At 34.3% G+C, this 14,890-nt stretch overlaps 1 protein-coding gene across 13 annotated transcripts in view; it reads left to right on the top strand.

Annotated features, from left to right (window-relative positions):
* DOP1A (DOP1 leucine zipper like protein A) overlaps positions 1-14,890 on the top strand; it is an 86,646-nt gene that overhangs the window by 643 nt on the left and 71,113 nt on the right. For 2 of the 13 annotated variants that reach the window (XM_074333230.2, XM_088795584.1), the window contains exon 2: positions 280-326. The exons of the other annotated variants lie outside the window; for them this stretch is intronic. The gene's annotated coding sequence lies outside the window, so the exon portion shown is untranslated. The remainder of the gene's footprint in view (positions 1-279; positions 327-14,890) is intronic. 13 annotated transcript variants of the gene reach the window in all.

The following is a 14,890-nucleotide window of genomic DNA, read 5'->3' as shown; positions in this document are numbered from 1 at the left end:
CAGATTAGTCATAAGGAAGTTGTTAACAATTTTCACCTTTGATTCCCAAGCCTGTTAAAGTTGCAACATACTTGTTCTCCTGCATTGTTCTTTCCTACCCTGAGGGGGGAAGGCCAGTGGCACACAACTACACTTTTCAAAAGCTAACTCAATTGTTTTGATTATTCTTACATGAGCTTAGAGTTCTATGCAGTTTGAGAAGTATAAAGACTGGGACAATCTGATTTGGAGACTCTAGTAATAGCAATCAAAACCTTTTTTTTTTTTTTTTCATTACAGGAAGTTAATGAAACAGTGTTTGCCTGACACATGAGCCCCAAACTATAGTAAGACAAAAATCTCTCAATTTCGATGTTTGTTGGCCATCTTCAATGCAGACCTAAGATCTTAATTTTACTAATTTTAGCATGTCAGCATATTGTGCTTAGTAACTCACCACCTGATAAACAACACTGTGATTTAGTTGCTTGAGCTGACAGAAGTTATAACAAGAGTAAATTAACACCAGTTGTACTACAAATGCTTTATTTTAGTGATTATTTTCAGCTGCCACTCTGAACTGACTCATTTTCCAGAATTGCTAAATAGCAAATCTCCTGGTGGACCTGATTATTAGGAACCGAAATATTGAAGGAAGAATTAAAAACATCTAAGTTAATGCACAAAGCAGAAAATATGACACCATAACCAACATTTTAAGTGTATGTTAATGTTGTTAGTTAAATGTTTGACTATATAAAGTCAAAGGAGACCTGTTTTGTAGTTAAACTACAAAAAGCTCTCTGGCCTAGGAATGAGAGATTTCATTCAAGCCCTTTCTCCTGCTAAGCAGGTCTGATTTCTCTAGGCCTCAGTTTTGTCAGCTGTTTAAAAGGGAATTTCATAGGATCAGAGGTATTCAAACTGATGTTGCTCCTGAACACTGTTCTGAATTCTTTAATAGACTTACTGCCCCAAAACAGAGTTTCAAGGCAAATAATTTGGGAGCACATTGGGTTAAATCTGGAGTTTAACTTTTGATTTGCTTTTAACTGCAGGGCTTCTCAAAACCGTTACTACTATGCTTGGGTTCCTCAGGGGAAAGTTACTGAAGCCATTACTAAACTTACCTGGCCGGAGAGCTTCTTTTCTCATGGCCAATCTGTTAACATCTCCTGGAATATAATTACAGCAGGTCCTCCAGTAATGTTTCTTTCAATGCCCGTTCCTTATAACGTTGCGGTAGAAACTTTGTCAGCTTATGGTAAAATTGGTTTCATTATATGTCATTTCACCTCAGTTCCAAGAAATAACTTTCTGTACATAGAATACCAATTTGAAAAATACAGTACTTGAGCTGAGTCCCCTTTCAACTCTCGAATTCCCCACATTATGTTTTAGCTTTCAGTTTAAACTTTCTGGATCTAGTGGCAACTCAGTGGTATAACAAAGCCTTATATTTTCCTTAGTAAATTATTAATATTAAGGATGCAAATAGGTTTCTGTGGGCCTTAATGCTTTAATTTAATGCTTTTATTTATCTTCTTTTTTCTGGTCTCTTGATGCTTTACGATAACCATAATTATTTCATGCTTTGAATTTGATTTAAAGGTCAAGTCATTGATTTTATGAAAGAATTGCATTATAAAGTTCCAACAAGTAAAATCTTGTTAATAATGGCATTATTGTTACTTTGATTTCCTTCTCTGCTCATGAATTCTTAAACTATGAAATGTGATAAAAGCCACTTTAAATATACTTTTTTTAAATTTATTGGGGTGACAATTATTAGTACAGTTACATAGATTTCAGGTGTACAGTTCTGTAATACATTGTCTATATCTCACATTGTGTGTTCAACACCCAGAGTCAGTTCTCTTTCTATCACCATTAGACCCCGTTTACCCTCTTCTATAGTTCCAGCCTTTTACCCTCTGGTAACCGCTAAACTATTGTCTCTGTCTATGAGTTTGTGTTCTTTCATGTGTTTGTCTTATTCTTTTGTTTTTAGTTTTATGTACCACATATCGGTGAAATCATATGGTTCTCTACTTATTCTGTCTGACTTATTTCGCTTAGCATTATAATCTCAAGATCCAGCCATGTTGCCACAAATGGTCCTATATCATCTTTTCTTACTGCCAAATAGTATTCCATTGTGTATATATACCACAACTTCTTTACCCATTCATCTATCGAAGGACATTTTGGTTGTTTCCATGTCTTGGCCACCGTAAACAAAGCTGCAATGAACATTGGAGCACACACGTCTCTATGAATAAATGTTTTCATATTTTTTGGGTAGATACCTAGGAGTGGAATTGCTGGGTCATACGGTAATTCTATTTTTAATTTTTTTGAGGAACCTCCACACTGCCTTCCATAATGGCTGCACCAATCTGCATTCCCACCAACAGTGTATAAGGGTTCCTTTTTCTCCACAGCCTCTCCAACACTTGTTATTATTTGTCTTGTTGATGATAGCCATTGTAACTGGTGTGAGGTGATATCTCATTGTGGTTTTCATTTGCATTTCTCTGATGATTAGTGATGTTGAGCATTTTTTCATATGTCTATTTGTCATTTGTATGTCCTCTTTGGAGAAATGTCTCTTCAGGTCCTCTGCCCATTTTTCAATTGGGTTGTTTCTTTTATTGTTGTTGAGTTGTATGAGTTCCTTGTATATTTTGAATATTAGCCCCTTATCAGAGGCTCTGTTTGCAAAAATCTTCTCCCATTCCGTTGGTTACCTCCTTATTTTGTTGATAGTTTCTTTTGCTATACAGAAGCTTTTAAGTTTGTACAGTCCCATTCATTTATTTTAGCTTTTACTCCCCTTACCTTTAGAGTCAAATTCATAAAATGCTCTTTAAACCCAAAGTCCATAAGTTTAGTACCTATGTTTCTTCTATGCAGTTTATTGTGTCAGGTCTTATGCTTAAGTCTTTGATCCATTTTGAATTAATTTTGGTACATGGTGACAGATAGCAGTCCAGTTTCTTTTACACGTGGCTTTCCAATTCTCCCAGCACCATTTAACGAAGAGGCTGTCTTTTCATTAGGCTTGTCCATTGTGTGTTTTTTGCTTCTTTGTCAAAAATTATCTGTCCATATTTATGTGGGTTCTGAATTCTATTCCATTAGTCTGTGTGTCTGTTTTTCTGACAACACCATGATGTTTTGATATTTCCCTGTAGTACAAGCTAATGTCAGGGAGTGTGATACCTCCAGCATTGTTCTTTTTTCTTACGATTGCTTTGGCTATTCGGGGTCTTTTGTGATTCCATACAAATTGATGATTTTTTTGTTCTATTTCTTTAAAAAATGCCATCAGGATTTTGATGGGATTGCATTAAATCTGTATATTGCCTTGGGTAATATGGTCATTTTAACTATGTTGATTCTTCCAACCAATGAGCACGGAATGTCTTTCCATTTCTTTGTGTGTCTTCTTCAATTTCTTTTAAAAATGTCTTCTAGTTTTCAGCATATAGGTCTTTCACATCCTTGGTTAAGTTTATTTCTGGGTATTTTATTATTTTTGTTGCAATGCAAAAGGATTTTTTTAAATCTCTTTTTCTGAGATTTAATTGTTAGTATATAAGAATGCAATGGACTTGTGTATGTTGATTTTGTAGCCAGCAACTTTTCTATATTCGTTTATTGTTTCTAATAGCTTTCTGGTGGAGTCTTTAGGGTTTTCTATATATAGCACCATGTCATCTGCAAAGAGTGACAATTTAACTTCTTCATTCCCAATTTGGATGCCTTTCATTTCTTTCTCTTGCCTGATTGCTCTGATGAGGACTTCCAACACTATGTTGAAAAGCAGAGGTGACAGGGGACAGCCCTGTCAGTTTTTCACCATTAATTATGAGATTAGCTGAGGGTTTGTCATATATAGCCTTTATTAGGTTAAGGTATTTTGCTTCCATAACTATTTTATTAAGTGTTTTAATCATAAATGGATGTTGCATCTTGTCAAATGCTTTTTCTGCATCAATTGATATAATCATATGATTTTTGTCCTTTATTTTGTTTATGTGATGTATCACATTGATGGATTTGCGGATATTGAACCATCCTTGTGCCCCGGGGATGAGCCCCACTTGGTCGTGGTGAATAATCTTTTTAATGCATTGTTGTATTCAATTTGCTAGAATTTTGTTTAGGATTTTTGCATCTGTATTCATCAGAGATATTGGGCTGTAGTTTTCTTTTTCTGTATTATCCTTACTACGTTTTGGTGTCAGGGTAATGTTGGCCTCATAAAATGAGTTAGGGATTACTGTCCCTTCTTCAATTTTTTTGTAAGAGTTTGAACAGGACAGGTGTTAGATCCTCTTTGAAGATTTGGTAGAATTCACTAGTGAAGCCATCTGGTCCCGGACTTTGGCTTTTGGGAAGATTTTGGATGACTGATTCAATTTCCTTACTGGTGATCAGTCTGTTTAGATTTTTCAATTCTTTGTGGTTCAGCCTAGAAAGGCTATATGTTTCTAAGAACTTGTCCATTTCTTCTAGGTTATTGAATTTGGTGGCATATAGTCCTTCATAGTATTCTTGGACGATCCTTTGTATTTCTGTGGCATCCATGATAACTTCTCTTTCTTTTCTGATTTTGTTTATTAGTGTTTTTTCTCTTTTTATCTTAGTGAGTCTAGCCAAGGGTTTGTCAATTTTATTAATCCTTCAAAGAACCAGCTCTTTGTCACATTAATTTTTTCTATTGTCTTTTTGTTTTCTATTTCATTTAGTTCTGCTCTGATTTTTATTATTTCCTTTCTTTTGCTGACCTTGGATTTCATTTGTTCTTCTTTGTCTAGTTCTTTAAGGTATAACGTGAGGTTATCTATTTGGGATTTTTCTTGTTTCTTGAGATAGGCCTGTAATGATATAAATTTCCCTCTTAAAACTGCTTTAGCTGCATCCCAAAAATTTTGGTAGGATATATTTTCATTCTCATTTGTTTCTATGTATCTTTTGATCTTTCCTCTAATTTCTTCTTTGACGTGGTCGTTCTTTAAAAGTGTGTTGTTTAATCTCCATGTATTTGGTTTTTGCTGCTTTCTTTTTGCAGTTGATATCCAATTTCAAAGCCTTGTGATCAGAGAATATGCTTGGTATGATTTCAATCTTCTTACATTTGCTGAGGCTAGTTTTATGTCCCAATATGTGGTCTATCTTTGAGAATGTTCCATGTACACTAGAAAAAAAAATTATAGTCTGATGTTTTGGGATGAAGTGTTTAAATGTCTATTTCATCTAATGTGTCATTTAAGGCTGCTCTTTCTTTTCTGTTTGGATGGTCTATCCATACCTGTCAATGATGTATTTGGGTCCCTAGAATAATTGTATTTTGGTCAATTTCTCCCTTTAGTTCTGTTAGTAGTTGCTTGGTATATTTCGGTGCTACCTGATTGGGGGCATAAATATTGATGACTATTATGTGTTCTTGTTGTATAGTCCCCTTTACCATTATGAAGTGTCCATCTTTGTCTCTTGTTACCTTTTTTACCCTGAAGTTTGTTTCATCTGCTATCAGTATGGCTACACCTGATTTTCTCTGGATACTGTTTGCTTGGAGTGTCACTTTCCACCCTTTCACTTTGAGTCTACATTTGTCCTTGTAGCTGAGATTTGTCTCTTGGAGACAGCATATGGTTGGGTTTAGTTTTTTGATCCAATCTGCCACTCTGTGCCTTTTTGTTGGTGAGTTCAGTCCATTTACATTAAGGGTGATTATTGATACATGAGGATTTCTTATTATTCCACGTTTAGTTTTCTGATAAGACTGTGTCTCCAGTGTTTCTTTGCCTTTTTGTTGTTGTCTTTTAATTCTGTGTGGTGGTATTCTATGATTTTTCTCTCTGTGTCTTCTTTTATTACAGTGTATATTTCAGTTCTGGATTTCTCTTTTTTTTTTTGAGTGGTAACCATTAACTTTATGTAAAAGAAAGTTTGATATTTAGAGTCGTCCAATTTCTTCAGCATGCTTACTTTCTCCATTCCCATATTCCAGATCAGGCCTTTACTCTCCCCACTTTTATGTTTTGGTTGCCACAAATTGTCCCTGTTGATGGTGGTCAAATAGCCTCCTTTAGTATTTCTTGTAGCGCAGGTCGTGTATTAGAAAATTCCCTCAGCTTCTGTATGTCTGGAAAGGTCTTTATTCCTCCTTCATATCTAAAGGATATCTTTGCTGGATATATTATTCTTGGCTCATAATTTCTCTCTTTCAATAGTTTGAATATTTGGTTCCACTCCTTCCTGGCTTGTAGAGTTTCTGCTGAAAAATCTGATGATAATCTAATGGGCTTTCCTTTGTAGGTTACCGTCTTCTTTTCCCTGGCTGCCTTGAGAATTCTTTCTTTGTCGTTGATTTTAGACAGCTTCAATACAATGTGCCTTGGAGAAGGTCTGTTGGGATTGAGGTAATTAGGTGTTCTATTTGCTTCTTGGATTTGAGGATTCAGTTCTTTGCACAAGTTTGGGAAGTTCTCATCTACTATTTGTTTGACTATACTCTCTGTTCCCTTCTCTCCTTCTTCTCCTTCTGGTATGCCCATTATTCTTATATTGCTCTTTCTGATGGAGGTAGAAAATTCTTATAGAGTTCTTTCATTTTTTTTAAGTCTCAAGTCTATTTCTTCTTCCATCTGTGTCATTTCCAGATTTCTGTCTTCGATGTCACTGATTCTTTCCTCCATCTGGTCAACTCTACTACCTAAGCTGGCTATTTCATTCTTCATTTCTTTTATTGAGTTCTTAATCTCCAGAAATTCTGTTTGGTTCTTTTCTAAAATTTCAATCTCTTTGGTAAAATGTTCATTTTGTTCTTTGATTGTGTTTCTGAAGTCATTAAACTGCCTGTCTGTGTTTTCTTGCATCTCATTGAGATTTTTAAGAACTGGCCTTTTTTAAAAGAAATAGAACAAAAAATGGATTTGTTTGGAACCACAAAAGATCCCGAATAGCTAAAGCAATCCTAAGAAAAAAGAACAATCTGGAGGTATCACACTCCCTGACTTTAGCTTGTACTACAGGGCAACAATAATCAAAACAGCATGGTATTGGCAGAAAAACAGACACATAGACCAATAGAATAGAATTGAGAACCCAGAAATAAACCCACATAAATAGGTGGAGATAATTTTTTAGAAAGAAACAAAAAGCATACAATGGAGGGTTCAGAAGCCTGACTAAAGTTTGGTCAAGCAAAGAATCTTTGTCTCTAGGTTTTGCTTAGCTAGGACAGAAATATGAATTAGAAGATAGATTGAATGGGTCCAATTTATGAAAAGATTTTAATTGTATGATTAAGAGCTTGCATTTCATTTCTAAGTAATTGAATGTCACAATTATAGCAATGATAAGAGTACTTCTTATGTGCTAAATAAGCACTGGGCTAAAGTGGTTTTCATGGATTATAAATTGAGCTTCCAGCAAGGACTAATATGCTCAAACTATTTCTTGCTGTTTAAAATTAAGTGGCTGTTAGAGAAGCTGAAGGTAGTAAAAATGGGAAGCTGTGGTAATAGTTCAAATGAAATTATTCAGGAGCCATGCTTAAAAGACCAAAGATAGGAAACAAGCAAATAGGACAATTTCAGACTGTAACAAGTGTTAGGAAGGAAGTAATGTGATATTCTAGAATAGATGGTAAGATCGTGGGCCTGGTGCAGGCCAATTTAAAGACTGATCAGAAAGCTTCTTGAGGGTTTGATAGTAACTATTTGGAGGATGGGTAGGAGTTTGCCACACAAACAGTTGACTTGAGAGCTTTCGGGTATAGAGAATAGCAAATACAAAATGCCCTGTAATGCAAAAAATGCTGGTGTATTTGAGTTTGGATATTCTCATAATGACATAATGTGAAGGATGGATTACAGGAGCTCAAGAATCGAAACCTGATTCAGTGGTGTGCTGGAGTCAACTCTAACTGGTTAGAATAATAGAAGGAAAAGTGGTTATTACAAACTCAGGATGTGTCAGTTAACATGCTGTTTGAACCTATAGGACTAGAGGAGATAACGGGGGGAGAAAAGCATAGGGTTCCTGAATGAGCCTTGAAGTACTTCAGCATTTTGATGATGATGATGATAAACTGAATAGAGAAGAGGAGCCCACATAGATTGGAAAAGAGCAGTTAGGGAGGTCGGAACATACCTTCTGAGTGAAGAGTCCTGGAAGCCAAGAGCAAAGTGTTGACTACTGCTGAGAAGTTGATTCAGATGAGGGGCTAGAGAAGTGACCACTGGCTTTGGCTAAGGCAATTTTACTGGTGGCTTTTGTATGGGTGCTTTCCTTAGAGGGACAGTGTCATAAGGCATTTTTTTTGAGTGGCCTGAAGAGTGACTAGGATATAAGGAAATGAAATAGTAAGTATAGAGAAATCTTTCAAAAAGTTTTGTAGTGAGAGAGAACAGAGAATGGATTGATAGCCAGAGTCTGTAGGGTTAAAGGGGAGGCTATGGATTTTAGTTTTTCACTGAGGCAGATTCTAGGGCTTGCCTGTAGGCTGATCTGGAACGATCCTGTAGACAAGAAACTGGTACAGAAAGAGTGAGTCAATAATGCGCTTGGGGAAAATTGTTAAGGGAATAATCCAGAAGATAGGAAAAGGCCTTTGATAGAGGATGGTCCTTTGTTCCTCAGAACAGGAGGGAAAGTAGAGAATATGAGTTTAGGTTGGAGATAGGTTTGTAGATTTGTTGGGAGAAAGGTAAAAGCATTCCTTTTGCTTCTGTGTTCAAAATTAAATTTGAAGCTTGATCTTTAGCAACAATGGAGGAAAGGTGGTACTAGAGTTTTGAGAAGTTTTCAAACAGTCCTGTCAGGCCGGTAAATTTACTAAGGAAACAGTGGATCAGAACTGCATTGAACACCTATTTGAGGTTTGTGTTTCTCAAAGTGTAGTCAACTTGGTTGTATGACTTTTCTCCAGCAGTATTCAATTGCTTGAGTTCAGGTATGGAAAAAGCAAATAATGGAGCTCAACCAGGGATGGGATTTTGCTAGGAAAGTATAGCAGAGGGAGAAAGGAAGATACTTTGCTTCCTGTTCCTGAGGTAGGAAGGGTATTAGAAGGAAAAAAATGTTTCCATGAGAGTAAAGAGTAGTTAGAACTACTCTTAAGAGTTAGAACTCTAAAGCCAGATTGCTTGAGTTTAAATCCCTGGTTCTGCCATTTATTAACTATATCACATAATATTTTTATGCTTCAGTTTCTTTGTAAGTGTGGATAATAATAATAGCACTTAACTCATAGGTTCAAAAAGGATTAAATGAGTTATAATATGCAAGACATTTGAACAGTGGCTGCTATTTAGTGAGCACATTGTAAGGTTAGCTAAGATGCTATTATCTCTGCAGCATCAGAGGAGGTCTTATCCTTAGAAGATAAATAAGACTAGAAGGTGGTAGGGCATACAGAGAAAAGCTGAAGGTCTGTTGATCACATTATCTGGGGTTTCCTAGAGTGTATACCATTTGAAGATTTGAGATCAGGTCAGATTATGGGAAGTACAGAGCATCAGGGTTATAATGGGTGGCCTTAACCAATTGTGAAATACCTGGTAGGTGTTGTCTTTTATCCATATTGTCAACCCTACAGAGAAATTTCCAATTTTTTGGAGTAACTAGTTTTGTAAGTTGGTTAAGTAAATTTTTGCTAAAAAAATATTTAGTGAAAGTGTCAACATCAAAACCCAAAACTTTTGACCAAAATGAAGTAGATTTGTTAGTAATTGTCACGTTCATTTGTTAGATGTTAACAATTACTGAATGATAATTTTTCATTTAAAAACATTTGGAAAGAGTCTGTACTTTATATATAGTATTTTTAAGGTACTCTCTTTTTCATCATCAACTAGTAGGGTTCCACCATCCCATATTGCATGGTGCCTTAAACAATTTATTCATTTATATCTTGGAATGTGATAAAACACTTTGACAGTCCCCAGATAGATCTTTAGAACTGGATAAAACTGAAGGCTCCTCTCTCGCCAACCCTCTCTCTCTACCTTTCATGGCAAAAGAGGGAGAGAAGGGGAAATCTCAGTTAGTGATAAGCAAACCAGCCAAGTTATCTTCTTCATGTAGGTATTCTGAAATTAGTCTACCCATTTTTATAACCATTTAAACAAAACTTTAAAATTTATATGGTCTGATGGACTCTCATTTCTTTTTTAAATTTTACCTTTATACACTTTAAAGTATGAAGACATAAATCTGTTATTACGTGATAATTTTCATAGGGCCTAATTTCCCTAGAGAAAACTATGGCTTTTTAATAAAAACTTTGTTTCATTTTTCTATTTGAGTGTGACAAAACACTACACTGTGTATCATGTTTTGTGACAAATCAGGTCCAGTTTATCAGAGTTGTAAGTTTGAAAGAACTGCAGCTAAATTGTCAAGTGGACTATAGATTAAGTCAGAAAATCTATTTATTAACAGCTCCTGAAAGAATGATTTTAAATGCCATTTTGATTTAACCTGCATCACTTTAAGAAAAAACAAATTAGAATTTTAATTTTTATTTGTCTTTGCATTTTCAAGTTCCCTAGTTACACTAAGTGGTTTGTTATTGTATCTAGTGGGAAGTTGGTTTTTGTTGTTGTTTTTAATTCAAACACAAACTCATTTCATAGAGGTGATGGAAATGTTTGGTTTCTTATTTAGGATAATGGGAATTTTCTATATATCTTGACTGTGGTAAGGAATCTTGATGTGACGTGCATGCATTAGTCAAAACTCATCAAATATGTGTGTTAAATAAAATAGTGAAAAAGACACATTTGGCAGTGACACATTTTAATTTGCATTCGTGAGACAATTAGAGCTAGGTTAGTAAGACGCTTCAGTTTTCCACTTTGTTGCCAGTAAGTTCAGAGCCATTAATCTGATTCTTAATTACCCTTTATTGGTCCTCATAATAGGCATACTTGCTTCCTAGTACTGTTTGCTTTTATTGGTAATAATAGTGACAATAACTTTTAGAGCATTTTCTATGTGCCAGGCACTCTGATGACTAATATGTTCTTTATTTGAGTTTGGCAAACATCTCCTTTTACTGATGAGGAAACTGAGGTTTGAGAGTCTTGCCCACGGTCATACTGCTGCTAAGTGTTATAACTAGGATTTGGTTTCCCAGCTGTGTTCACTTTAATGCCTGTGCTTCGATGCCTTGCCCTCCACTGCTTACCGTTTCACGTGCTGGGGTTCTACAAAACACTGTTTTGTTATTGAATATGTCTATTTTCTGCCATGTGCTACCACTTTTCTGGAGAACAGACAGTGTATGATGTTTCCTTGATGCAATATGAGAATATGTTATATTTGTATTATGATCTAAGTTTGATTTGTGGACCATTTATAAATTTTTTGTTAAAACACGAGAAGCACAGAGATGAAAGTAAGCGTTTAGAAACTTTTATAGTATTTTGATGTTGCAGCAAACTAATACATGATTTTATATTTTAGAAAAGTATCAGTTAGCAATGGGTTAGAGGGAAAAACTGATTCTTCAACCACAGATAGTATGAGGAGTACTGATCCAAGCCACTTAAAGTAAAATATAGAAAAATTAACCTGAAAATATACCTGCATTTATTATATATGTTGGATGAAACATTCAAAAGTGGTACATCCCTAGACTCTGATATATAATGAGTAACTTTATTTTCATTAAAATCATTGAGGAAGCATAACCACATTTTAAGTCCTAGGATCTGAACATCTTTTCATGTGAATAAAATATTGCAGCTTCCTGCTGATGAAACTTTTACAGAATGTTCTTTTTCATTTTTCAGCCATTTGCATAAGATTTTGCTTTTAATGTTCTACCTGAGTGTTCTGTGTATCCTATGCTATGTGAAGTCTTTTAAATCATATTTAAGTATTTAGACTGCTTTTAGCTAAATAAATCCAAATTTCTTACCAGACTCAACATTTTTAGCTGTGAACACATACAGGAATTATAAACCCAACAAACTTAGCTGATTTTTTTGTACCTTTTTGTAACCTTTTTGTAAAATTAGGTTTTTTCTTACCAAATAAGAAATGTCTGAAGGATATGTCAATTGAGGTAATATTACTTCACAATTATATTATTACCCTGATTGTAGATAAACAACCCCTACTTTCACTGATAGAAAGTATTACTAAATTATTTTCAAGTTAATCTTCTCCATGCATAAATATTGTATGTCATCTTCAAAAATTATGTGTTATATCTTATTCTGGAAATATTGTTAAGGAAATAAAGTCCTTGCCAGTAAAATTTATACACGTGCTTTACTACTAGTACAGTCTTAGGTTTATTGATTAGAAGTGAGTTATTTTATACTGTTTTTATATATTTTCAGAAAATCCAGTCAATTTGATTTTTTTTCTCTTAGTTTAATTTGGTTTTGCAGTTATTTCTTCTCTGATCTCTCAGAAGCAAATTTAGACATGTTTTACTTTAAGTTTCATTCTGACTTTCATTCCATATACTCCTGTCATTATTAATATTCAACTATTATGGAAGTTTATGACTTCAATCTTTTTAGTATGTCAGTGTTTTGTGTCTGAAACACTTACTGCTTTCTCTGTGTGTTTCTGTTTATGGTGAAATCTAGTTTTTAAAAATTTTAGAAATCATAGATTAATGATAAAACAACTTGCATAGTTTTTAATTTATTCCAAGTCTGAGTCACTATACTTAGACCACAGCATGAGGCTCAATATTGCAAGTTATGTGCTGTGAAACACACAGATATGTATAAAACATGCTTCCTGCTCTCAAAGACTTCTATCATAGTTGAGGAATTGTATATTCAACTCTTCTATAAAACAAAATCAATTTTGAAATGGAAGGTTAATATTTTTGATGCACTTATTAAGTTTGTATTTATCTTTAATTTCTCAGAGTACTTCAGAATACTGCTTTGTGTTTGGTTTGCTGCTCTGAGAGTCCAGAACACAAAGACCTAATGATAAAATGAATTTTTTCCATATAAACTTGACAGCATTCAAAGTCCCTAGGTCCAATATCACAATTTTTAAAAGAAAAGTAGATCGACTATCTTAAAGGATTTACCTTATTTCTCCATTCCCACCCCCTCCGAGTTGGGAATGAAAGTATCACAAGGTCGGGGATATTCTCTCTAGTCAGCACCCAAACACAGTTCTTGGTCCATGGTGTAGTGAAGTGAATAATTTCATATGTATATTAAGTGACTATATTTAAGGATTATTCTCTCCAAAGATGGTATTTACAGTTTGTTTGTAAACAACTGAGGTAGAGAATTAGGAAGTTTGTGTTGCCTCATTTTGGCTTAATCTTAAACAAGAGAATTTTGATTTAATAAATTAATAGATTTTTAGCTTTTTTTGATGCAAACAGGCTGTATTAATATAGCTATTTCCTAGAGTAGTGATTCTTAAACTTTTTAGGATTATGTAGAAAACTATGTTTAAGAATATTGTTAAAGTAGTAGACTATCTCCCCAATAAAATGTAAGATGTAAATTTTGTATGTAATTTGAGGAAATTCACAGATCCACGGGGTCCATTTTATTTATATCTATTACATATATCTTTATTGAAATACAATTCACATACCAATGTATAATTAAGTGGTTTTGAGTACATTCACAGAGTTGTGTAACCATCCCTACAATCAATTGTAGAATATTTTTGTCGTACCAAAAATAAACCCCATTCTTATTAGGAATTACGCTCTATTTCCCCCCAATTCAGCCCTTCCCCCCCAGCAAAAATTAATTTGCTCTCTGTCACTAGAGATTTGTCTGTTCTAGACATTTCGTATAACTGGAATCATACAATATTTGGTCTTTTATGAATGGTTTCTTTCACTTGGCATGTTTTCAAGTTTCATCCATGTTGTAGCATGTGTCAGTACTTCATTCCTTTTTATGGTTGAAGAATATTCTATTGTGTTTTATTTATCCACACATCAGTTGATAGATATTTGGGTTGTTTCCTCATTTGGGCTATTATGAATAATGCTGTTTTGAACATCTATATAAAAGTTTTTATGTGGACATGTTTTCATATCTCTTGAGTGTATATACCATACCTAGCAATGCAATTGCTGAGTCATAAAGTAATTCTGTGTTTAACCTTTCGAAAACTGCCAGACTATTTTCCAAAGCAGTTGCACTGATTTATATCCCTACCAACAGTTTGTAAGGGTTCCAGTTTCTCCATATCTTTGCTAATACGTGTTGTCTTTTTTATAACAGCCATCCCAGTAGTGTGAAATATCTCATTGTGGTTTTGATTTGCATTTCCCTGATGATTAAGGATGTTGAATATCATTTTATGCACTTATTGACCATTTGTGTATCTTCTTTGGAGAAATGTCTACTCAGATCCTTTGCCTATTTTAAAATTATTTGTCCTTTTATTATGGATTTGTAAGATACAATATATACTTGTATTTATATTTCAGGTCCCTTGTTATTTTCTCTCATTCTGTCAATTGTCTTTTCACTTTATTTATTTATTGATGGTATCCTTTGAAGTACAAAGGTTTTTAATTTTGATGGAGTCCAATTTATTCTTTTGTTGCTTGTATTACTTGTGGTGCTTTATATATATAAATACACACACACACACACACACACACACACACAGTGCCAAAAAATGTATACACATTTTAAAAAAGAAAAAAACTCTATTAGAATTGTAATACTCAATATATACCGATAACAAAAGATGAATACACGTCATGTGTATGCATTTTTTGGCACCCCCGGTATTTGTTATTTCTAAAACTGCCTGGCCGTTAGTCACAAAGATTTATTCCTGTATTTTCTACTAAGAGGTTTATAGTGCTTACATTTAGATCTATGTTCCATTTTGAGTTAATTTTTGTGTAGGTGTGAGGAAGAAGTAA

The sequence above is a fragment of the Rhinolophus sinicus genome, chromosome 2, assembly GCF_057876585.1.
Source record: "Rhinolophus sinicus isolate RSI-liver-muscle chromosome 2, RSI-T2T, whole genome shotgun sequence".
NCBI classification, from domain to species: Eukaryota; Metazoa; Chordata; class Mammalia; order Chiroptera; family Rhinolophidae; genus Rhinolophus; species Rhinolophus sinicus.
This window is presented reverse-complemented; position numbering and strand designations above follow the sequence as displayed.